Source organism: Larus michahellis, chromosome 9 (assembly GCF_964199755.1).
Source record: "Larus michahellis chromosome 9, bLarMic1.1, whole genome shotgun sequence".
NCBI lineage: Eukaryota > Metazoa > Chordata > Aves > Charadriiformes > Laridae > Larus > Larus michahellis.
In genome coordinates, this window is record NC_133904.1 from 35,579,514 (window position 1) to 35,593,107 (window position 13,594).

The following is a 13,594-nucleotide window of genomic DNA, read 5'->3' on the forward strand; positions in this document are numbered from 1 at the left end:
TGTTTAAAAAAACCCCAAACCACTGGTATTTTGTAATCAGTGCAGGGGGATTGAGTTTTTCTTTCCTACTTCTGCTAGAACTGGATAGTAATTGCAATACGTAAATTTTCAAGTAAAGGTATAAGAATTTTAAACATTTTAAAAGGCTGTTTCTACCAGCAGAGATATAGTAGACTACTTCGGAGTCCTCCTTTCTCCACTGTATGTAGAGAACACTGCCATCTGGAGTAAAAAGAAAGAGAACTGTGTTACACCTTATGGCAGCAAACAACTAAAAATTCAGAGTTCAGAAGCACTAAGTGACATGGGACACATTTTCTTGGAGCAATCTAATAGGCTGTGAGGACAGCAGGGCATCACTTACACAAGAGCAGGACAAGTGTGATTTTGTTGATGGAGTGGCCTCAGCAGGGCATCTCAGGTTTCAGGAATGGTCCATGCTAACAATAACTATCTTTCTGAGGCTGTGAACTGCCCTGAAAATGAATATGAGCCCTTGCAGCATAGAAATGAGGAACTTCAATTTCTGCTGAATCATTTTTCTATGTCTTGGAAGAGAATAGCCATGACAGATGCAATGTGGTGAAAGAACAGGAGCTTCTGGAGTTCCATGCATATCAACAAGTTCCAAAACTGCTATCCCTCCATCTTTATTATGATATAAAAGCTATCAAAATCCAAAAACCTCCTCTCCCACCTCCTTTTAACATTAGGGAGCTTAACATATAGCATATTTTGTTAGTTTGATAGTATTTTTATAATACTGTTGTTAGTACACATCTGTGGGATGATGCAGGCTTGCAACCCTCGTAAATAGGGGTGATTTGAGAGGACAGAAAACTCAGCAAGGAGGTTGTGACCTGCCCAAAATCACACGAAATTTAGCTATCTTAGGTATCAGAGGCTAGCTTAGTCCACAGATTTACTGCTGCATAGCCCATAAAATCAAAGAGTTTTCAACTTAAGGAAAAAACACTTGAAATAAATCTGAACATGGGAGGGTAAACTTTCAGGTTTGTAGTTGTAACTCAGATCTAACCATCAAGACAGAGGTTTTGATGTTTGTTTAAAAATGTCAACTCAGTGTCGCACTATGCCCAGTGACCACTCATAAAGAGAAATGTAAAATTTAAGAAAAAAAACAAAACAGACATCCTTCTTCTAACATAAGGCCTTACTAGTTATGAAGTTCGTATCTTGGCTAAGAAATACCCTTACTTCCAGAAGCATTTTGGAAAGCCAGAAAAGTTGTAAGAAGACAGCAAACTAATGGGCAGCATGGGGCAGGTTCCTTACAAGGATAGACTGAACAGATCAGAACTCTGCAGCTTGCAAAAGAAATGCATGCAGGGAGATCTAGCAGGCGGCCTGTAGCATCGTGAATGGTTTGGAGAAAATATTTAGAATATAATTTCTAGTTATTTTTCATAACACAAGAAGTAACAATGTGCCAAGGGATTATCAGGCATGAAAGAGTTTAATATCTCTAGGTGTGGAGTGAGTTGGGGGTGGTTGGGTGGTGTTCCATTGATTTTTATTTTTTTTTAATATATTTTATTTCTTCCAGAAAATTAGTGGCTATTCAATGATCAGAGAAGTGGAATAATTTTAAGAGTCTGCTCAGGAGAATGTGAGTAGATAATCAGTTTGAAGCTATTTCTAGTTCTTTCATTCTGTCTTGTAATTTAACAGTGGAATTTTAAAGCTGTTTAGCAGTGTAGGTACATTTTTTTTCCTTCCTCGGTGAGTGGTAAGAATGTTAGTGCTTTGAATCTTGATCATAAACCCAGATTCCGTATTTCTTACTTAAAGGGTTTTTTAGAAGCTTCACTTAATTTACAAGTGGTATTTTCCAAGCTGCTCAGGTTAGTTCTTAGGACATATGTCATTTAGGAATGATAGCTAGCTAATCATTATGTTTTCTTCTATTTTTAAGTCTTCTTTATGACAGCTACAGTGTCCTTAAATACTGATTCAGAGAAATTAAAAAAATCAGACCACAAGAATATTTAATTGCTGTAAGTACCTGCTAATTATTAATCTCTGCTAGCGTACAGTAATATAATAAATTTTGTATGGATATACTGATTGCCACCATATGATTATCAGACAAATTACTTATGATCAGTGCTTTTCCAGTAGACTCAAATGTGGTGCCACTATTACTGTATTAAACTACACAATGAAATGATTTGTTCTGGGGTTCAGTTGTCAAATGCCGAAGAAGTCACTTTTCCTTCCTGAGTGGCATGTAGCATTCCATGTAAGCAAAAGCTCGTTGTGTGTTCCTGGAATTCTTAAGGTCTTTAGTCACTATAGGATTAGAGTGATTTTTCAGTGAAGCTTTAGATTTAGTGACATCTACGCAGAAGATTAAGACTTTGTTTCGGTTCAGATCTCTGTCTCTTTTTAAAGTATATGTGAGTAGATGAAGGAATGCTGGAAGCTGTGGTTTATGAAAAGGTGGAATGTGTCTGTGTTTTGAAACTGCCCTGTACTAGGCATAAGGACTGCTGTCAGGCTGCGATGGAAATGTGTTATATCAGGTTATAAGCTAGTTTACCCTACCCTAACTTCTTTGACCTTAAAGATAACTCCAAAAGAGACCATGTTTTCTGATTACTTTAAAGGTAAAATAAATAATTTTGTGTTAGGCAGAGCATTATCAGACAACATTGGGAAGCAGAATGAAAAGAGGCTAGAAATAGGGAAGGGAGAATGTCCAATGATATAGCCACTACTTTAAAAAAAAAACAACAAAAAAAAACAAACAAAAAACCCCCACACAAATAAATAAAACATAAACTGCTAGTAGATTACAGTTGTCATTCTTGATTAAATGAATCTTTCATGTATTGTATCTATCTGTTTATGTTTAAAGAGCTTTTTAGATTTGAAAGAAAAGGATTCATTCACGATTTGGGCTCCTACGTGTATGTATGTATGGATATATATTTTAACTCCAATCCATTGCTTTTAAATGGAAGAATTTCTTTTAATTTGAATATTGAAGATTGTGAACATTGAACTTAAGTGTGCAAGCATGGTAGTCATGTCTGGAAGAATTACCTAAAACCTCCATGTCAATACAGAAAATTTTTCACACTTATTTTTTAAATTATGACCTACAAACAATTCTTGTAATTCTTATTCAGTGGAAGTATACTTAGATGTTCCTGTTGTGTTTTATATTACTTTATATTTCTCATCATCTCCCCTATCAGAGGAAGATACAAGCTGCTGTATCTCTAGAAAAGAACTCCCTTCTTTTTCTTTTCTTGTTCGTTAAAAATTGGATTACTTGGTAATGATGATGTTCATTGTTTTGGGTCATCCGGATAAGAAATAAGTATGAAATTTCCAAAAATATTGTGTCCAAGTGACCTGGTAGAGGAAAAAAAGGATTTCTGATTAAAAACCAAGACCAGTTAGGTATGCAAGACTGCTTCTAATTTATGCATGCAGTTGCCATGACTATGTATGCGCATTGGATAATTGCAAGCACAAATGACTGCTGGCATTTGCACACACATTTATCCAATTAGTATGTGCAATCAACGTAATTTCATGCACAAATTAGCTGCACAATTGTGCATGCCTTCTGCACGTGTAATTGTATGCCTAATTGGTCTGAAAGTGTTGTTCACAATGTGTGTCTTGATTTTATTGCAACGTAACATAAAACACAGTGAGTTTTATTTCCAAAAATGAAAATTTTGCATAAAGTTAGCATTTAGAAATAACACCAGACTCCTTTCACTAGGTTTCACAAAATAAACATTTCTTCTGTGTGCTACCTACAGGCAATGTGAGCTCACATTCCATAAATTAAGTGACAGTTGAAAATTTAACTTGCCTGGAGTTTTTAATAATTATAGCCTGAATAAATCCTATAAATTATTCTATCCTTTATGTAGAAATAAAGCCACAAAATTGCACCATTTTGTTGCTTATATGCTACATATAACATTAAAAAATAATATTTTATTATAAATGCTTGTATGCAAAAGATGTTAAGAATATTGCCGCAGTTTTGTATTAAAAGAAATTGTATTAAGTGCTATATTTAGTTCATATAAGCATGAAAGCTGTATAGAAGAAAATACTGGAATCAGTGAAGTCGTAATTTTGTTTGGTGTAATTATTCCACATTCGATCATATGCTGGAGCCAGGGCTTCTTTAAAAGTGAGTTTATTTGTTTTATAATCATTTTTACTGAAATAAATTCTTAAAATCTTGATTATAACAAGGAAGTTGAAGAGCTTAAGAAGGAGGCCCTAATTTCTTTAAAAACACCATTAAAGTGGTAAATTTTGACCAGGCTGTGTAAAGTAAACAACTACAGTAGAGAAACTTCCTGAACATCTGTAACGTACCTAATTTTTTATTATCCACCATTCATATAATTGCAACAGTTTTGGCACTGCTTTTAATATTTCAAATAAGGTGGTACAGTATTTTCTATGTCTTCTCATCTTGCATCCGGTGAGAGGTAGGCATAGGAAAAGAGATTATAGATTGTGTCTTGGAAAATGTTAAAAAAAAATAGCAACAGAGACATTGTCTGCCTTTGAATTTCCCTGGATTATTTTTGAAATGTTTTACTTGGTCTGGCAGTGGTCTTTAGTCCTAAAAGTGGTTTTCCTTCGTCCTAAAAGGGGTCCCTTCCTTGGTCCTAAAAGTGGTTTTCCAAACTAGCCCAGGTATGAAAGAAAGGTAAAATAAGGGAGGAGCGCATAGACTTGCTTTTCCAAAAAGAAGAGCTCTTATTTAAGCATGCAGTATCAAGGAGAGGTAATAGGTCATCAGGCACTTATTGGCAGATGGAGGAAGCTGATAGTAACCTTCAGGGCTTTCCAATAAGAGCTTTTCTTATCTACCTTCAGGCCATTCTGGCAATAAAAGTGTAGAGAGATGTTCCTTGCTATTTTGTTAAAAGACACTGTTTATTCCATTCTCACGTTGTTCAGTGTAATTCTGATAGTGTGGCAAAATTTCTGAACCTTCCCCAGATGGTCAGTCTGTCAAGGCAGCACGAGCAGCACGCAGTAAACCAGCACCTCTTGGAGAAAGACAGAATCCAGTTGTTGACTAAACCACTGTAGATACAAGAAAGAGCAAAGCTGGCCAGATGGAGACCCCTCAGATAGCTCCAGTAGCCAATCTTCTGGCCCCTTAGCTATGAGATGTTGCCCCTTAGCAACATCCACAGGGACACCCTACAGGTAACAAGGTAGCAGAACATGCCATAACTTCATCTTTGGCTATGCCTTCATGTGAGGCTGTTCCGGTATCCCCCTTCAGCATTTGGACCAGCAGGTTAAAGTTATCTTTTGCTGTTTCCAGTGTAGCTGAGCTAGTGATGTGAGTGCCAATAGCCATCAACCTGGCATTTTCAGATTCAAAGCCCAATAAGGATGCTTTGTTTGAAGGCATTTATTCGTGCTTTTGTTTTTAATGAAATGAAAGAACTAATAACAATAATCCAACATATTAGAAAGCTAAAATACAGAGTTCAATATTTGCTATTTGGGAAACGTTTGTATAAGCATTGTTTATTTTCTTCAGTTAATACATGATACGTAAAGATAAGAATCTTGTAGCGGGGGCCGTCTTCAGTCTGTGTGCAGGTAATGAGTTTTCAGAGTGTGCCAGATGTTTGTGCTCTGAGTTTGTTGCCTGTGAGAACAGTCCTGTATTTACACTGGAAGTGGCCAGTGCACTAAACAAACAAAAAACACCCCACACCCCAACAGCCCCAGAGGACTGTAAGTGAATTTGGTCCTGTCCTTTCCTGGTAACAGACTTTTCATAGGGTACCCAGTGAATGTGTCGATCTTGGCAGGTTGTCATCTAGAAAAAGAGCAGTTCAATTAGGCATCCTTTGAGATGCACAATACTAGATTATTTTTATGGCTGCAAATGAACTTAGTCTGAGTTGTGAAAACTTGCTTTTCTTGGAAGAGAGGCATATGTAAACATGACTCCCAGTTCCACTTTTCCAGCAATTCATTGTGTTTTGGGGTGCATCACTTTGTCTCAGTTTTTGTCAAATGGGATTCATAATGTAATTTTATATTCTGGGAGAACTGGGTGTAGAGGGTAATTAGTACTGATAAGAAAACTGTTAGCAATAAATTCCAAATAAAAGACCTCAAGGAAATGGATGATTCAATGCTCAGTTTTTGCATGGAGTAAATAAAGTAGGGAATTTCACACAGAATTATAAAGACTGAGAGAAATACTGAATATTTGTCTGAGTGAGCACACTTTGTCTTCTGCACTAAATAAGGGGGGAAACAGTATATGGTCACATAATTAAATATGGAGTGATGATGAGTACAGGCAAGGAAGTTAAATTAGTGTTGCTGGTACAGTATTATTGTGCTGATTAGGTTTTCTTTTTGAATAATTGATAAGCTTAAGAAAATTAAAATGAAATGTTACTGTCTGTATGTTCAAGGGTTCTCCCAACGTGTATGAAGGAAGAGAGGGGTGAAAAAAGTGACTGAAGTTTTCGGTTGAGGGAGGACAGACTGGACACAGCCAGTCAAATTTAGTGAAAATGTGTAAGTATACCCTCACACCTTTAGATGATCTCTGGGCCTTAGTTGGTCTTACGGCTCTCCCAAGCCCTGTGGCGGTGGAAGGAAGGGATGCAGGCAGCAGCACTGCTCCCACTGACACCTGCTGGGAAGGCGCCAGGGCAGCCTGGACCGAGCCCCGAGCATCGTTCTCCTCAGCTCTCAGGGGGCTGTGCTGTATTGCTCAAAATACGTGCCAGAAGCATCGCCAAATACAAATTCACTTGAAGTATCACTTGTTTCATCAGCGTATGTATGCACAAGAACTACAATGCAGTGCGTGAGTGGTGCTCCTGGAGGGAACTGTGAGAAAAAGCACAAACTTCAGTGTCCTGTAAGTGAAAAACACACAGCAATAGAAAACTTAACTCCTTGTAAACTAAGGTTAAACAGTATGCTACAGATTTATCACTGTCTTCTATACCACTCCGTATGTCTTTTAATGTTATTTTCTGTGTTTACTTTCATTTAATTTTATGTATTAAAGTGATGATAATTAAGCACAACCTAACGTGCAAGTGGTACATTAAGAATATTGCAGTAGGTAGAGGATGAAGAACTTAATTTTACACTGAAATTTGTGACTGCTTTTATGGTTGGTTTGGGGTTTTTTATAAAGTAAATGAGTAAAAATTAAAGTAAACGAGTAAAAAATTGTAGTAACTTGGGCTTTGTTGAGCTTTTTAAGTGAGTTAGGTGTATTAGGCTTGTTTATTGTTTTTTTCTGTAATGGTGTTTCAAATTAATTCACAATCGTTTAGATAACTCATTGAAAGACCGAGCATAGATTACACATAAGTTTCCCTTTGATATTCATAGATAAGATAGTTGAAAACCGTTCAGTGTGTGTATACTTACCTCTTGCAGAATTAACTATGAACATCTGATGATGAAATGAGTTCCATAGTCTGTTAACTGAAGGGATTAACGTATAACTGGATTTTTGAAACAAAATTAACAACATTAGGTCACATAATATCAAAAAAGTCTCTCTGCATTACGGGCCACAAGTAGTAAGTTCATTGTACAAGCATACCCTCTATAATAACTCCATGGGAAAGCTTAGCAAACACAAATCCTTGACACAGTTCTTGAAATGAAGTAATTTAAGGGTAACTGAGTAACAAGGAAATTGACCAGACACAAAGAATATTGAAAATCACTCTCTAACTTTTTGAACAGTAAATAATAGATTCAAAGGGCTAGTTAGTGGCATGAAAAGATAACTGAGAGCAAAATTTTGGTTTTATTCTTTTATAAGAATCGTCTTGAACATTTAAAATATACGAGCAAAGGAACATTTTCATTTAACCAAAATCTGTTCTTTTGTAATCCACTGGTTAGCAGAACGACTGGGTGGTTGCAGATACTGCAGCTGATGAAAGTGTGAGTTGCCTCTGGGAATATCGGATAAAAATCTCATTAAAAAAAAAAAAAAAAAAAAACAACTCTGCATAGGTAGCACTTACACATTTTCAAAACTTTTTTTTGTAAGACAATGAGATGTCACATGTCCTAAATAAGAAGTTTGCACTTATCTTAGCTCATGCACAAGATTTTACTTTGAAGATTGAGATTTCAAAAGAAAATGAACTTCTAAACATTTAAAGCCTAACCATGTCTTAAAAAAGAGAAAACTCACACTGATACCAAAGAATGGCTTTGTTGCAAGTAGATACTAGAGTTTTTCTTAGGGTATATAACCAGCGTGAGGGGGGGAGACCCTTACGTTTGGTGTTTATAAAATACTTCTTTTTTCATATTTGAATTGTAAGGTAAAATGTAATTTCAAATATGAAAAATTATAAGGTACATGATCATAATTGCAGGAAAGACTAATCACCAATTTGTACCATAGGTGTTTATGAATCTCTTACATTTTTGTCTTTTATTGCACGAACTTACTGTAAATTATTGGAACATGCCTTACCCTTTTAGGAAAGGAGATACAGTGTTCAGGGACTATTACAGTTAGGCCTGACTTCCATCGTAGGCAAAACATAGGTATAGACAAGCAAAATAAAATTCAAACTGATCTCAAATTTGATTTGGAAAAGGTATCCAAAATGTGTGGATGTCTTATTCAGATTTTATTTTAAATTAGTCTTTGTGGTGAATTTCTGATCTAGCTGAATCAATGGGCAGATTTCTCATGGACTTAGAATTGCTTAGAATTAATTTCTTGAGCTGAACTCAGAAACATCATTGTGCCACTGTACCCGCTTAAGGTGTGTCCGTGTGTTGAACACTGTGATTCTGGTCACCCCAGCTTAAGAAAGATGTAGCAGAACCAGAAAAGTGGCAGAGAATGATACAGACCAACAGCGGTACGAATGTGAGGATTGTTCATCCTGGGAGAAAGAGGACAAAAGGGGAATACGATAATGGTCGATATAATGAAGAAGGGATTGAAAGTAAATGCAGGATGATTATTCACTGTTTCGCTTAACCAAAAAAAAGCAGGTAATTATCAGCATGATGCTTTAGAACAAATAAAAGGAAGTACTTTTTCACAAGTGGTAGAATTTCTAGCAGAGAGTGGTTAAGGTCAAAAGGATAAAAAGGACCAAAAGAGACTGGGAAAATTAATGAAGCCAGAGTTGATCAGTTGCTATTAAATACAACAGTCTGGATGAAATCTTGGTCCCAAACTCCTGGTTATTAGAAGCTAGGGCAGAGTACCTGAGGAAGAACCACACTGTCTAACCTGTTCCCTGTACTTTTTCCCCAAGGATTTGCTACTAGATATTATAAAGACAGGATACTCGGATAGCTACAATGTGGCAGTTCTCTGATGCCCTTCATTTATTGATTATGCTTGTTCCTGGAGTTAATTCTTGTAGCTTGGAATATAGTTTTCATGGGCTTGGGATACAGATGGCTGGCTGACCTCTAAGATCCAAAGCCTAAACATAGACATGGTCAGAATAGAAATAAGTGCATTTTTTTATTAGTACCTAAGAAAATTGGAACAATCTATCGCCGAAGTACTAATACAAACTAAACACTAGCTGTTTCACCTGAGAGTCTCCTGCACAGATTACGCTATGTTGGCTGTGTTGCTAGATCAGTTCTATCCAAATACAGGTGACAGTATGCCCTTCAGTATGCCTTTTGATTGTTTTCTTTCTTCCTTTCTCAGATTATATTCTTCCTTTTGAACATGGTTTACAATCTTTCTTTGCTGAGCTGGAGGTTAGTATACTTAGTGGTTTGTTTTGTTTTGTTTTGTTTTTTTTTTTAAATAAGTGTCACATGAAAAATATACCGTTTTTTGCTTATCTTGCATGTATTTCTACTTTCCGCTTTTGATCTAAAACTACTTAAGCAGTATTTTTTTTTTTTACAAGAAAGGAACAGTAGAGGGAGGTGTTCTCCAACTTTCTTACTGTCAACTGTTGTGAAGTACGTAATGAAAATCAATTTTACCATGTGATTTGGATGATATCTGAATACAACAACTATTACATTACGCTTTAAACATTTTGTGTTTGAAAACACAAGTTGAAAGACTGTTGAAAGTGCCAAAGATACTTAACATATGCTCCAGGACTGAATTTGAATGTGTTTATTCAGACGCTTGGAAGGCTTTATATACATTTGAAGGCAGACAGTTCTGGTTCTATACATTCAAAAAATCAAATACCAAGATTGAGTTTAAGACGTACATTTTAATGAAACTGATTTTGGCATGTTTTCTGGATTTTGAGTCTCTGGAAAAAATGTGATCACTGTGATAATTTTTAAATTTACTTTTGAAGTTCAGCTTCATTTTTTAAACATAATTCTAAATGTTCGTCTCCTTGTGCTTACATAGGGCCAGTTTCTGTATACTTGTCATGCATCTCTGGATGTACTGAGCTGCAATTACGAGGGGTAACTCCTTATTACTGTCCTTTTCTGCTTCCTTTTTCTTTCTTTGTCCCAGCAATCCAGTGCATCCTTTTTCCCCCCATCTTGCCCACGCTCTGTTTTCTCCTACAGTTTGCCTGCATTAATCTGTACATAGTTTTCCTTTTTGGACACTCCTTATTTCAGGGCTCGCAGCCTCATTCTCTCTCACCTGTCCTTTGTGGTCATTTGATGTCCTCTGTTGTGCCCCGTTTTCCACAAATGAGGACACTCAATTTGATACCGCCTTTTATCAACCACTTCGACATTCAGATTCATGTTCCTCTCTCTGCCATCCCCTTGACCTGTTTCCTAACAGCAGGTTTGCTTTCATTGACCCTCGAGGGAAATAGCATCACGTTGAAAGGTATGTGGTCTCAATCCCAATGAAAATATGAGGACGGAGTCGAGCTATCCCGAGCAAAATGTTCACAGAAAAACTGTAATAGTTTGTGATAAGCTAAATATTTACACTGAGGCTGGTGATGAAAGTGTAAGTGTCTGCACGCCTTGCGCAACCAGAAACATACATTTGGATGAGGCTTTTTCTGAGTGTCAGTTAAGTGGATGAAAATAGGTTTTGTCAGAATAGACATATGGATTCCTTCCCAGCTATTTCCAAAAGGGTTCTTGTCCAACCTCTCAGTAACCTCATTTGTAAAATGGGGGAACAATACCTGCTGCCTTCATATGGTTTTGCTCAATAATTGGATCTTTGAAGCATGGTCTTTTGGCTTCCATCCCGGTGCACCTGTCCCTTGGTGAAAGGGTATTTGATGGGGCTGTTTGTCTCTGTCTCTCAAATTGCTGATACGTTGGTCAGACACTTTCCCAGCTGGGGAGCCATATGTCGCAATTGCTTATGTTCAGTGTCTTTGATTAGGCATTTTTCTTTCAATTAAATGAAAATCGTCACATTTTAAATGGAAGTATTAAGAGTGTCCATTCATAGATAAAAGGTGAAGTCTGTAGGAGCTGTGAAGTAAGCAAGCAGTACAAGTTTACATAAAATGGGTACAAAATTGGAGACCCAGCAGTAGTTCTGAGGAGTAAAACTTTTGATAATAGCATGGAATCACCCATAATGGGTACTACAGTGGAATTTTATAGATTAGCAAATTATTACCCGTGTTTTGCTTTTTCAGAAGCTGGAAACAAACTACTTGTTAATCTTGTTTATTTTTCAAGCTATGAGTTGTTTTATGTGCAAATTATAATCTGACATTTGTTTTCAAGTGTCTATCCTGTATGGGTGTTTTTACACAAAGATGTTTAGGACATGTTCTCATACTAATTTGGGGGTATGAAAGTATGAAAACTGTTGGTACGTGGATGCCATTCATCTCTAAATTTATATCAAAGAATGTTAAATTAGCATTTTTGCTTCTAGTCTTCAGCCACATTTTTAACTTATTTCTGCTGTATTGTTCTCAGTATGGTGGTATTGATGAGTACAGATACCTGAAACAATCTTCCATTGCTTTTCACAAGAGAAAAAAGTTTAGATGAAAGCAACTTTTACTTAATCAGTAGAATATAGGCACCTTTTATAGAATAGTGTCTACTGTTTGCTGGTTTTTTCCCCATTAACATTAGTAAAAAGTCAACAGTCAGCCATGCTAAGAGTGAATGCTTACTACTTTAGAAAGAATATTGGATTATTTTGACTTTTAAAAACAAGCAGAGAAATGTCCATAATGTTTGGCTGCTGACAGGTGAACAAGGATTATTAAAGACCAGGACTATATTTTCGTAGAATTTTCATGTGCAGTTATTTAATTTATAATTGTACTTACCATATCCACTTGATTCAAGTCATGTAATTGCATTATACAGATACACCTTTATACACAATTTTTATTTGCATCCAGAAAGAAAATGTCATCAGGGAAAATAATTTCAGATCAGCTACTTTTGCATGTCTTCCTGGCACATAAGTGGCATTTGACTACTGTGGAGAATCTGATAATGAACATAGCAGCATCAAAGTTTGAATTAAAAATGCACCCCCTAGAATGAGTAGCAAGGCTTCAGTGATGGAAACTAAACTGTTGGGGTTTGTCTTGTATGTAATACAGTAAACTTGTATTACATTTCTGTGGAATCTAAAAATTATTTGGTTTCTTACAGGAAAATTTATCACAAACTGAATTTTAACTGTCTTTCACTACTCCTTGATAAATTGGATTTTGTGTTGCATTCAGTGCACTTCGTTTTAGGAGATTTAATGAGGACCTTCACGGTTATGTCAAATGATGAACGAATGGGCTCGTGAAGAAATGCTTAATGGCCAGCTGGTAAATGAAAGCTTCTTAATCTCACAATTTGGTTAAGGAGGAAAAAGATCTTGGATTTGAGCGTAGCATACTAGTACGGTCCTGTTTGGACACCAGAATCGTAAAATCTGCATGAAAGAAGCAGCTTCAGTGATTCAGCTTGTGGCAGCAGTTGCTGCTTATCCATTACTGTTGGCTGTGCCTGCATGTGGTGAACTGCTTTAGGGGCAATTATTGTCACATCTCCCCCCAAGAAGGTAAATTCATAACCTGACTAACAATGACCACTGGACCAAAAAAGTCTGTACAGTTTAAAACAGTAAAGAAAGAGATATTAAAAAATATCCTGAACATCAGATGTGTAGGAACTCTGGAACCTCAGGCACTGGCACATGTTTGTTCCACATGTCTGTCAGATCTGAATGTGGTTTTTATGACATGTCAGCAGGACATGTCATTTAAGTGTTGATTTTTGCGGAATAAACATTTGAAAGTGAACAGGCTTGCCACTTGCTGAAGTATGTTTGAATGACAGCTGTTCTGTTTTCCTAAATTTCAACAAGAAAACTAGCTTGAAGCTTTCAGGACCTAAATCTGTCAGCTTTTTGATACAAAGGAAATTTTGAAGGGCTGGAGAACTGACAGAAGTGGGGGTGGAAGCATAGTCGCAAAACAAAAATTGGAGATAAATACAGATTTACTTTGCACTTTGATTTACATTCTTGCTATATTTTAGAACCCAAAGCAAAATAAGGATACTTAAAGCCACTGCTAGTAAAAAATATTTTTAAAAGTCTGTGGGAGTATGTAGTCTACCTTCCTTGTTGCATCCTGTGAAGGTC

The 13,594-nt window shown here is 36.5% G+C and overlaps 1 protein-coding gene and 1 long non-coding RNA gene across 5 annotated transcripts in view; both read left to right on the plus strand.

Moving 5' to 3' along the window:
* Positions 1-1,289: 1,289 nt before the first annotated feature.
* Positions 1,290-8,600, plus strand: LOC141748916 (uncharacterized). The gene is made up of 3 exons (XR_012589157.1): positions 1,290-1,630; positions 6,465-6,570; positions 6,834-8,600. It is a non-coding gene; the product is annotated as an uncharacterized LOC141748916 (long non-coding RNA).
* Positions 8,601-8,783: 183 nt separating this feature from the next.
* POF1B (POF1B actin binding protein) overlaps positions 8,784-13,594 on the plus strand; it is a 47,022-nt gene continuing 42,211 nt past the window's right edge. For all 4 annotated transcript variants that reach the window (XM_074601630.1, XM_074601634.1, XM_074601631.1 and 1 more), the window contains exons 1-3: positions 8,784-9,048; positions 9,728-9,780; positions 10,403-12,773. The gene's annotated coding sequence lies outside the window, so the exon portion shown is untranslated. The remainder of the gene's footprint in view (positions 9,049-9,727; positions 9,781-10,402; positions 12,774-13,594) is intronic.